At 38.5% G+C, this 10,499-nt stretch overlaps 1 non-coding gene across 1 annotated transcript; it reads left to right on the top strand.

The window, feature by feature from the left end:
- The first annotated feature begins 1,063 nt into the window (after window positions 1-1,063).
- LOC130953220 (small nucleolar RNA R71) lies at window positions 1,064-1,167 on the top strand. The gene has a single exon (XR_009075392.1). It is a non-coding gene; the product is annotated as a small nucleolar RNA R71 (small nucleolar RNA).
- The last annotated feature ends 9,332 nt before the right edge of the window (window positions 1,168-10,499 follow it).

The raw sequence follows: 10,499 nt of genomic DNA, 5'->3' as shown, positions 1-10,499 counted from the left end.
GAGCTAGGGAGGTTCACTTTCCCAAGTCTCATTACCAAACAACTTGGCATTCAGCTTCATGATAGCTCCTAAATATTGTACAACTTGCTCTCCAGTCACATCTTCATCCTCTTCAGAGGAAGAATAGTCTTCAGAGCTCATGAATGGCAGAAGGAGATTTAATGGAATCTCTATGGTCTCTATATGAGCCTCAGATTCCTTTGGATCCTTAATAGGAAACTCCTTCTTGCTTGAGGGACGTCCCAGGAGGTCTTCCTCACTAGGATTTTCGTCCTCCTCCTCCCTTGTGCATTCGGCCATATTGATTATATCAATGGCCTTGCACTCTCCTTTTGGATTCTCTTCTGTATTGCTTGGGAGAATACTGGGAGGAGTTTCAATGACTTTCTTACTCAGCTGGCCCACTTGTGCCTCCAGATTTCTGATGGAGGATCTTGTTTCACTCATGAAATTGAAAATGGCCTTTGACAGATCAGAGACTAGATTGGCTAAATTAGAAGTGTTTTGTTCAGAATTCTCTGTCTGTTGCTGAGAAGATGAAGGGAAAGGCTTGCTATTGCTCAGCCTATTGCGTCCACCATTGTTAAAGCCTTGTTGAGGCTTTTATTGATCCTTCCATGAGAAATTTGGATGATTTCTCCATGATGAGTTATAGGTGTTTCCATAAGGTTCACCCATGTAGTTAACCTCTGCCATGGCAGGGTTCTCAGGATCATAAGCTTCTTCAGAAGCTGCCTCTTTAGTACTGTTGGATGCATGTTGCCATCCATTCAGACTTTGAGAGATCATGTTGACTTGCTGAGTCAACACTTTGTTCTGAGCCAATATGGCATTCAGAGCATCAATTTCAAGAACTCCCTTCCTCTGAGGCGTCCCATTATTCACGGAATTCCTCTCAGAAGTGTACATGAATTGGTTATTTGCAGCCATGTCAATAAGTTCTTGAGCCTCTTCAGGTGTTTTCTTTAGGTGAATAGATCCACCTGCAGAATGGTCCAATGAGATTTTCGAAAATTCAGATAGGCCATAATAGAATATATCTAATATGGTCCATTCTGAAAACATGTCAGATGGACATCTTTTGGTCAGCTGCTTGTATCTTTCCCAAGCTTCATAGAGGGATTCACCATCTTTTTGTTTAAAGGTTTGAACATCCACTCTCAGCTTGCTCAGCTTTTGAGGAGGAAAGAATTTATCCAAGAAGGCTGTGACCAGCTTATCCCAAGAGTCCAGACTATCCTTAGGTTGTGAATCCAACCATATTCTAGCTCTGTCTCTTACAGCAAAAGGGAAAAGCATGAGTTTGTAGACTTCAGGATCAACTCCATTCGTCTTAACAGTCTCACAAATCTGCAAGAACTCAGTTAAAAACTGGTAAGGATCTTTAGATGGAAGTCCATAAAACTTGCAGTTCTGTTGCATTAAAGCAACTAGTTGAGGCTTAAGCTCAAAATTATTGGCTCCAATGGCAGGAATGGAGATGCTTCTTCCATCAAATTTGGACGTTGGCTTTGTGAAGTCACCAAGCATTCTCCTTGCATTATTATTATTTTCGGCTGACATCTCCTTCTCTTGTTCTAATGTTTCTGAAAGGTTGTTTCTAGATTGTTGTAATTTAGTTTCTCTTAGTTTCTTTTTCAGAGTCCTTTCAGGTTCAGGATCAATTTCAACAAGAGTGCCTTTTTCCCTGTTCCTGCTCATATGAAAGAGAAGAAAACAAGAAAAGAAGAGGAATCCTCTATGTCATAGTATAGAGATTCCTTTGTGTTAGTAGAAGAAGGAAGGGGAGAAGAGTAAAGAAGAATGGGTTCGGATATTTAGATGGAGAGAGGTGAAAAGAGGTTAGTAAATAAATAATTAAATAGAATAAGAAAAGAGAGGGGAAATTTCAAAAATAATTTTGAAAAAGGGGTTAGTAATTTTCGAAAATTAAAGATAAGATAAGATTAAAATTAAAATTTAGAACAAAAAGAATTTTTGAAAAAGAGGTGAGATATTTTCGAAAATTAGAGAGGGAAAAGTAGTTAGTTGGTTTTGAAAAAGATAGGAAACAAACAAAAAGTTAGTTAGTTGATTGAAAAAGATATTAAAATCAAATTTGAAAAAGATAAGAAGATAAGAAGTTAGATAAGATATTTTGAAATCAAATTTTGAAAAAGATAAAATAAAAAGATAAGATTTTTAAGAAAAAAGATATTTTGAAAAAGATTTAATTTTTTTAAAATTACTTAACTAACAAGAAACTAAAAGATATGATTTTAGAACTTAAAGATTGAACCTTTCTTAACAAGAAAGTAACAAACTTCAAATTTTTGAATCAATCACATTAATTGTTAGTGTAATTTCGAAAATATGATATAAAGATAAGAAAAAGATTTTGAAAATAATTTGAAAAATGTTTTTGAAATTTTTGAAAAATAGAAAAAAAAATGAAAAAGATATAATTTTTGAAAAAGATTTTGAAAAGATAAGATTTTTAAAATTTAAAATTTGACTTGAGTTGTAAGAAACAACTAATTTTAAAAATTTTTGACTAAGTAAACTTAAATTTTCGAAAATTATGAGAAAAATAAGGAAAAGATATTTTTTTTATTTTTGAATTTTTGATGATGAGAGAGAAAAACATAAAAATGACCCAAAACATGAAAATTTTGGATCAAAACACATAATGCATGCAAGAACACTATGAATGTCAAGATGAACACCAAGAACACTTTGAAGATCATGATGAACACCAAGAACATATTTTTGAAAAATTTTTGATGCAAAGAAAACATGCAAGACACCAAACTTAGAAATCTTTAATTTCTAATCTTTTTCAAAATTTGATTTCAAATCTTTTTCAATCAACTAACTAACTTTTTGTTTGTTTCTTATCTTTTTCAAAACCACCTAACTACTTTTCCCTCTCTAATTTTCGAAAATATCTCACCTCTTTTTCAAAAATTCTTTTTGTTCTAAATTTTAATTTTAATTATATCTTATATTTAATTTTCGAAAATTACTAACCCCTTTTTCAAAATTATTTTCGAAATTCTCCCTCTCTTTTCTTATTCTATTTAATTATTTAATTACTAACACTTCTCTTCACCTCTCTTCATCTAAAAATCTGAACCATTCTTCTTCACTCTTTCCCCCCCTTTCTTTTTCTACTAACATAAAGGAATCTCTATACTGTGACATAGAGGATTCCTCTTTCTTTTCTTGTTTTCGTCTCTTTCATATGAGTAGGAACAAGGAAAAAGGCACTCTTGTTGAAATTGATCCTGAACCTGAAAGGACTCTGAAAAGGAAACTAAGAGAAACTAAATTACAACAATCCAGAAACAACCTTTCAGAAATTTTCGAACAAGAGAAGGAGATGGCAGCCGAAAATAATAATAATGCAAGGAGAATGCTTGGTGACTTCACAAAGCCAACGTCCAAATTTGATGGAAGAAGCATCTCCATTCCTGCCATTGGAGCCAATAACTTTGAGCCGAAACCTCAGCTAGTTGCCTTAATGCAACAAAACTGCAATTTTTATGGACTTCCATCTGAAGATCCTTATCAGTTTTTAACTGAGTTCTTGCAGATCTGTGAGACAGTAAAGACGAATGGAGTTGATCCTGAAGTCTACAGACTCATGCTTTTCCCTTTTGCTGTAAGAGACAGAGCTAGAATATGGTTGGATTCATAACCCAAGGATAGCCTGGACTCTTGGGATAAGCTGGTCACAGCCTTCTTGGATAAATTCTTTCCTCCTCAAAAGCTGAGCAAGCTGAGAGTGGATGTTCAAACCTTCAAACAAAAAGATGGTGAATCCCTCTATGAAGCTTGGGAAAGATACAAGCAGCTGACCAAAAGATGTCCATCTGACATGTTTTCAGAATGGACCATATTAGATATATTCTATTATGGTCTATCTGAATTTTCGAAAATGTCATTGGACCATTCTGCAGGTGGATCTATTCACCTAAAGAAAACACCTGAAGAGGAATTCCGTGAATAATGGGATACCTCAGAAGAAAGGAGTTCTTGAAATTGATGCTCTGAATGCCATATTGGCTCAGAACAAAGTGTTGACTCAACAGGTTAACATGATCTCTCAAAATCTGAATGGATGGCAACATGCATCCAACAGTACTAAAGAGGCAGCTTCTGAAGAAGCTTATGATCCTGAGAACCCTGCTGCGATGGTAGAGGTTAATTACATGGGTGAACCTTATGGAAACACCTATAATTCATCATGGAGAAATCATCCAAATTTCTCATGGAAGGATCAACAAAAGCCTCAACAAGGCTTTAACAATGGTGGACGCAATAGGCTGAGCAATGGCAAGCCTTTTCCATCATTTTCTCAGTAACAGACAGAGAATTCTGAACAAAACACCTCTAATTTGGCCAATCTAGTCTCTGATCTGTCAAAGGCCACTTTCAGTTTCATGAGTGAAACAAGATCCTCCATCAGAAATCTAGAGGCACAAGTAGGCCAGCTGAGTAAGAAAGTCATTGAAACTCCTCCCAATATTCTCCCAAGCAATACAGAAGAAAATCCAAAAGGAGAGTGCAAGGCCATTGATATAATCAATATGGCCGAATGCACAAGGGAGGAGGAGGACGAAAATCCTAGTGAGGAAGACCTCCTGGAACGTCCCTCAAGCAAGAAGGAGTTTCCTATTAAGGATCCAAAGGAATCTAAGGCTCATATAGAGACCATAGAGATTCCATGAAATCTCCTTCTGCCATTCATGAGCTCTGAAGACTATTCTTCCTCTGATGAGGATGAAGATGTGACTGGAGACCAAGTTGCTCAATATTTAGGAGCTATCATGAAGCTGAATGCCAAGTTGTTTGGTAATGAGACTTGGGAAAGTGAACCTCCTTTGCTCATTAGTGAACTGGATACCTGGATTCAGCAAATTTTACCTCAAAAGAAACAAGATCTTGGCAAGTTTTTGATACCTTGTACCATAGGCACCATGACCTTTGCAAAAGCTCTCTGTGATCTGGGGTCAGGGATAAATCTTATGCCACTCTTTGTAATGGAGAAGCTGGGGATCATTGAGGTACAACCTGCCTTGTTCTCATTACAACTGGCAGACAAATCATTGAGACAAGCTTATGGATTAGTAGAGGACGTGCTAGTAAAGGTTGAAGGCCTTTACATCCCTGCTGATTTCATAATCTTAGATACTAGGAAGGAAGAGGATGATTGCATCATCCTTGGAAGACCTTTCCTAGCCACAGCAGGAGCTGTAATAGATGTCAACAGAGGTGAATTAGTCCTTCAATTGAATGGGGAATACCTTGTGTTTAAGGCACATGGCCATCCCTCTGTGACAAAAGAGAGCAAGCATGAGGAGCTTCTCTCAGTTCAGAGTCAAGAAGAGCCCCCACAGTCAAACTCTAAGTTTGGTGTTGGGAAGCCACAACCAAACTCTAAGTTTGGTGTTAAGACCCCATATCCAAACTCTAAGTTTGGTGTTGGGACTATACAACATTGACCTGATCACCTTTGTGGCTCCATGAGAGCCCACTGTCAAGCTATTGACATTAAAGAAGTGCTTGTTGGGAGGCAACCCAATTTTATTTATCTAATTTTTATTTTATTTTATTCTATTGTTATTTTGTGTTTTATTAGGTACATGATCATGTGGAGTCACGAAAAAAAATATAAAAATTAAAAACAGAATCAAAAACAGCAGAAGAAAAATCACACCCTGGAGGAAGCACAGACTGGCGTTCAACGCCAGTTAGGAGCATCTGTCTGGCGTTCAACGCCAGAACAGAGCATGAATCTGGCACTGAACGCCAGAAACAAGCAATATTCTGGCGTTTGAATGCCAGGAATGTGCCTAGAAGAAAAGCTGGCGCTGAACGCCAGTAATAAGCATGAAACTGGCGTTCAACGCCAGAAACATGCTTTACATGGGCGTTGAACGCCCAGAACGTCCACCACTCGGCGTTTAAACGCCAGAATGGTGTGCAAAGGCATTTTACATGCCTATTTGGTGCAGGAATGGAATTCCTTGACACCTCAGGATCTGTGGACCCCACAGGATCACCTCAGGATCTGTGGACCCCACAGGATCCCCACCTAACATATTCCCACCTTACCTCCTAATCCTAGTTTTACTCTTCCCCATATCACACTTCCCAAAAACCCTTCACCAATTACCTCAATCTCTCTTCCCAATCACTTATTCACCACTCACATCCATCCACTCTTCCCCATAAACCCCACCTACCTTCAAAATTCAAAAACATTTTCCGACCCAATCCCACCCTACATGGCCGAACCTACCCTCTCCCCTCTCCCTATATATGCCCTTCCATTCTACTTCATTTTCACACAACACTACCCCCTCTACTATACCTTGGCCGAATCCCTCTCCCCTCGCTCTCCTCTATTTTCTTCTTCTTCTTCTTCTCTTCTTTCTTCTCTTGCTCGAGGGCGAGCAATATTTTAAGTTTGGTGTGGTAAAAGCATAAGCTTTTTGTTTTTCCATTACCATCAATGGCACCTAAGGCCGGAGAATCCTCTAGAAAAGGAAAAGGGAAGACAAAAGCTTCTACCTCCGAGTCATGGGAGATGGAAAGGTTCATCTCCAAAAGCCATCAAGACCACTTCTATGATGTTGTGGCAAAGAAGAAGGTGATCCCTGAGGTCCCTTTCAAGCTCAAGAAAAATGAGTGTCCAGAGATCCGACATGAGATCCGAAGAAGAGGTTGGGAAGTCCTAACCAACCCCATGCAACAAGTCGGAATCTTAATGGTTCAAGAGTTCTTTGCCAATGCATGGATCATTAGGAACCATGATCAAAGTATGAACCCGAGTCCGAAGAATTATCTCACAATGGTTCGGGGGAAATACTTAGATTTTAGTCCGGAAAATGTAAGGTTGGCATTCCACTTGCCCATGATGCAAGGAGATGAACGCCCCTAAACTAGAAGGGTCAACTTTAATCAAAGGTTGGACCAAGTCCTTACGGACATATGTGTGGAAGGAGCTCAATGGAAGAGAGACTCCAAAGGCAAGCCAGTTCAACTAAGAAGACTGGACCTCAAGCCTGTGGCTAGAGGATGGTTAGAGTTCATTCAACGCTCCATCATTCCCACTAGCAACCAATTTGAAGTTACTGTGGATCGGGCCATCATGATTCATAGCATCATGATTGGAGAGGAAGTAGAAGTTCATGAAGTCATCTCCAATGAATTCTACAAAATAGCCGAAAAGCCCTCCACCATGGCAAGGCTAGCTTTTCCTCACCTTATTTGCCATCTATGTTACTCAGCTGGAGTTATCATAGAAGGAGACATCTCCATTGAGGAGGATGAGCCCATCACCAAGAAGAGGATGGAGCAAGCAAGAGAAACCCTCCACGGTTCTCAAGAGATGCATGAGGAAGCTCATCATCAAGAAATCCCTGAGATGCCTTAAGGGATGCACTTTCCTCCCAACAACTATTGAGAACAACTCAACACTTCCTTAGAAGATTTGAGCCACAATGTGGAACAATTAAGGGTGGAACATCATGAGCACTCCATCATTCTCCATGAAATAAGAGAAGATCAAGAGCAATGAGGGAGGAGCAACAAAGGCAAGGAAGGGACATAGAAGAGCTTAAGGACATTGTTGGTCCTTCAAGAAGAAGACGCCACTAAGGTGGACTCATTCCTTGTTCTTATTTCTCTATTTTTCGATTTTTATGCTTCATGTTTATCTATGTTTTGTGTTTCTACTTCATGATCATTAGTGTTTAGTAACTATGTCTTAAAGTTATGAATAATTCCATTAATCCTTCACCTTTCTTAAATGAAAAATGTTTTTAATTCAAAAGAACAAGAAGTACATGAATTTCGAATTTATCCTTGAATTTAGTTTAATTATATTGATGTGGTGACAATACTTTTTGTTTTCTGAATGAATGCTTGAACAATGCATATTTTTGATCTTGTTGTTTATGAATGTTAAAACTGTTGGCTCTTGAAAGAATGATGAACAAAGAGAAATGTTATTGATGATCTGAAAAATCATGAAATTGATTCTTGAAGCAAGAAAATGCAGTGAAAAAGAAAGCTTGCGAAAAAATAATAATAGAAAGAAAAAGAAAAAGCAAGCAGAAAAAGCCAATAGGCCTTAAAACCAAAAGGCAAGGGTAAAAAGGATCCAAGGCTTTGAGCATCAATGGATAGGAGGGCCCAAGGAAATTAAATCCAGGCCTAAGCGGCTAAATCAAGCTGTCCCTAACCATGTGCTTGTGTCATGAAGGTCTAAGTGAAAAGCTTGAGACTGAATGGTTAAAGTCGTGATCCAAAGCAAAAAGAGTGTGCTTAGGAGCTCTGGACACCTCTAACTGGGGACTCTAGCAAAGCTGAGTCACAATCTGAAAAGGTTCACCCAGTCATGTGTCTGTGGCATTTATGTATCCGGTGGTAATACTAGAAAACAAAGTGCTTAGGGCCACGGCCAAGACTCATAAGTAGCTGTGTTCAAGAATCAACATACTTAACTAGGAAAGTCAATAACACTATCCAAAATTCTAAGTTCCTAGAGAAGCCAATCATTCTAAACTTCAAAGGAAAAAGTGAGATGCCTAAACTGTTCAGAAGCAAAAAGCTAGAAGTCCCGCTCATCTAATTATAATTAATATTCATTGATATTCTGAAATTTATAGTATATTCTCTTCTTTTTATCCTATTTGACTTTCAGTTGCTTGGGGACAAGCAACAATTTAAGTTTGGTGTTGTGATGAGCGGATAATTTATACGCTTTTTGGCATTGTTTTTACGTAGTTTTTAGTAAGTTCAAGCTACTTTTAGGGATGTTTTCATTATTTTTTATGTTAAATTCACATTTTTGGACTTTACTATGAGTTTGTGTGTTTTTCTGTAATTTCAGGTAATTTCTGGCTGAAATTGAGGGACTTGAGCAAAACTCTGAAAAAGGCTGACAAAAGGACTGTTGATGCTGTTGGAATCTGACCTCCCTGCACTCGAAATGGATTTTCTGGAGCTACAGAACTTCAAATGGCGCGCTCTTAATGGCGTTGGAAAGTACACATCCAGAGCTTTCCAGCAATATATAATAATTTATACTTTATTCGGAAATTAATGACGTAAATTGGCATTGAACGCCAAGTACATGCTGCTGTCTGGAGTTAAACGCCAGAAACACGTCATGATCCAGAGTTGAACGCCCAAAACACGTTATAACTTGGAGTTTAACTCCAAGAGAAGCCTCAACTCGTGGATAAATCAAGCTCAGCCCAAGCATACACCAAGTGGGCCCCGGAAGTGGATTTATGCATCAATTACTTACTCATGTAAACCCTAGTAGATAGTCTAGTATAAATAGGATAATTTACTATTGTATTAGACATCTTTTGACAATTTAAGCTTTTGACTGTTTAGTATTTGATCATTCGGTCTTTTGATCATTGAGGGGGCTGGCCATTCGGCCATGCCTGAACCTTTCACTTATGTATTTTCAACGGTGGAGTTTCTGCACACCATAGATTAAGGGTGTGGAGCTCTGCTGTACCTTAAGTTTCAATACAATTACTATTACTTTCTATTCAATTCTCTTTTATTCTTATTCCAAGATATACGTTGCACAACACTTTGATGAATGTGATGATCCGTGACACTTATCATCATTCTCACCTATGAACGCGCGTGACTGACAACCACTTCCGTTCTACCTTAGGCCGGGTGTATATCTCTTAGATTCCCCAACAGAATCTTCGTGGTATAAGCTAGATAGATGGCGGCATTCATGGGGATCCGAAAAGTCTAACCTTGTTTGTGGTATTCCGAGTAGGATCCCGGGAATCCGGAAAGTCTAACCTTGTCTGTGGTATTCCGAGTAGGATTCCGGTATTGAATGACTGTGACGAGCTTCAAACTCCTGAAGGCTGGGCGTGATGACAAATGCAAAAGAATCAAGGGATTCTACTCCAACCAGATTGAGAACCGACAGATGATTAGCCGTGCTGTGACAGAGCATTTGGACCATTTTCACTGAGAGGATGGGATGTAGCTATCAACAAGGGTGATGCCTCCAGACGATTAGCCGTGCAATGACAGCGCATAGGATCATTTTCCAGAGAGGATTAAAGGTAGCCATTGATGATGGTGATGCCCTACATACAGCTTGCCATGGAAAGGAGTAAGAAGGATTGGATGAATGTAATAAGAAAGTAGAGATTCGAAAGGATTCTAGCATCTCCACACGCCTATCTGAAATTCCCACTATTGATTTACATAAGTATTTCTATCCCTTTTTATTTTCTATTTATTATTAATTTTCGAAACCCATAACCATTGAATCTGCCTAACTGAGATTTACAAGGTGACCATAGCTGCTTCATACCAACAATCTCTGTGGGATCGACCCTTACTCACGTAAGGTATTACTTGGATGACCCAGTACACTTGCTGGTTAAGTTGAACGGAGTTGTGAGCTTCTCTAACAGTGCCTGTAACTCTTTTATCACAATTTCTTCCACCAATAT

Source organism: Arachis stenosperma, chromosome 9 (assembly GCF_014773155.1).
Source record: "Arachis stenosperma cultivar V10309 chromosome 9, arast.V10309.gnm1.PFL2, whole genome shotgun sequence".
Lineage (NCBI taxonomy): Eukaryota > Viridiplantae > Streptophyta > Magnoliopsida > Fabales > Fabaceae > Arachis > Arachis stenosperma.
This window is presented reverse-complemented; position numbering and strand designations above follow the sequence as displayed.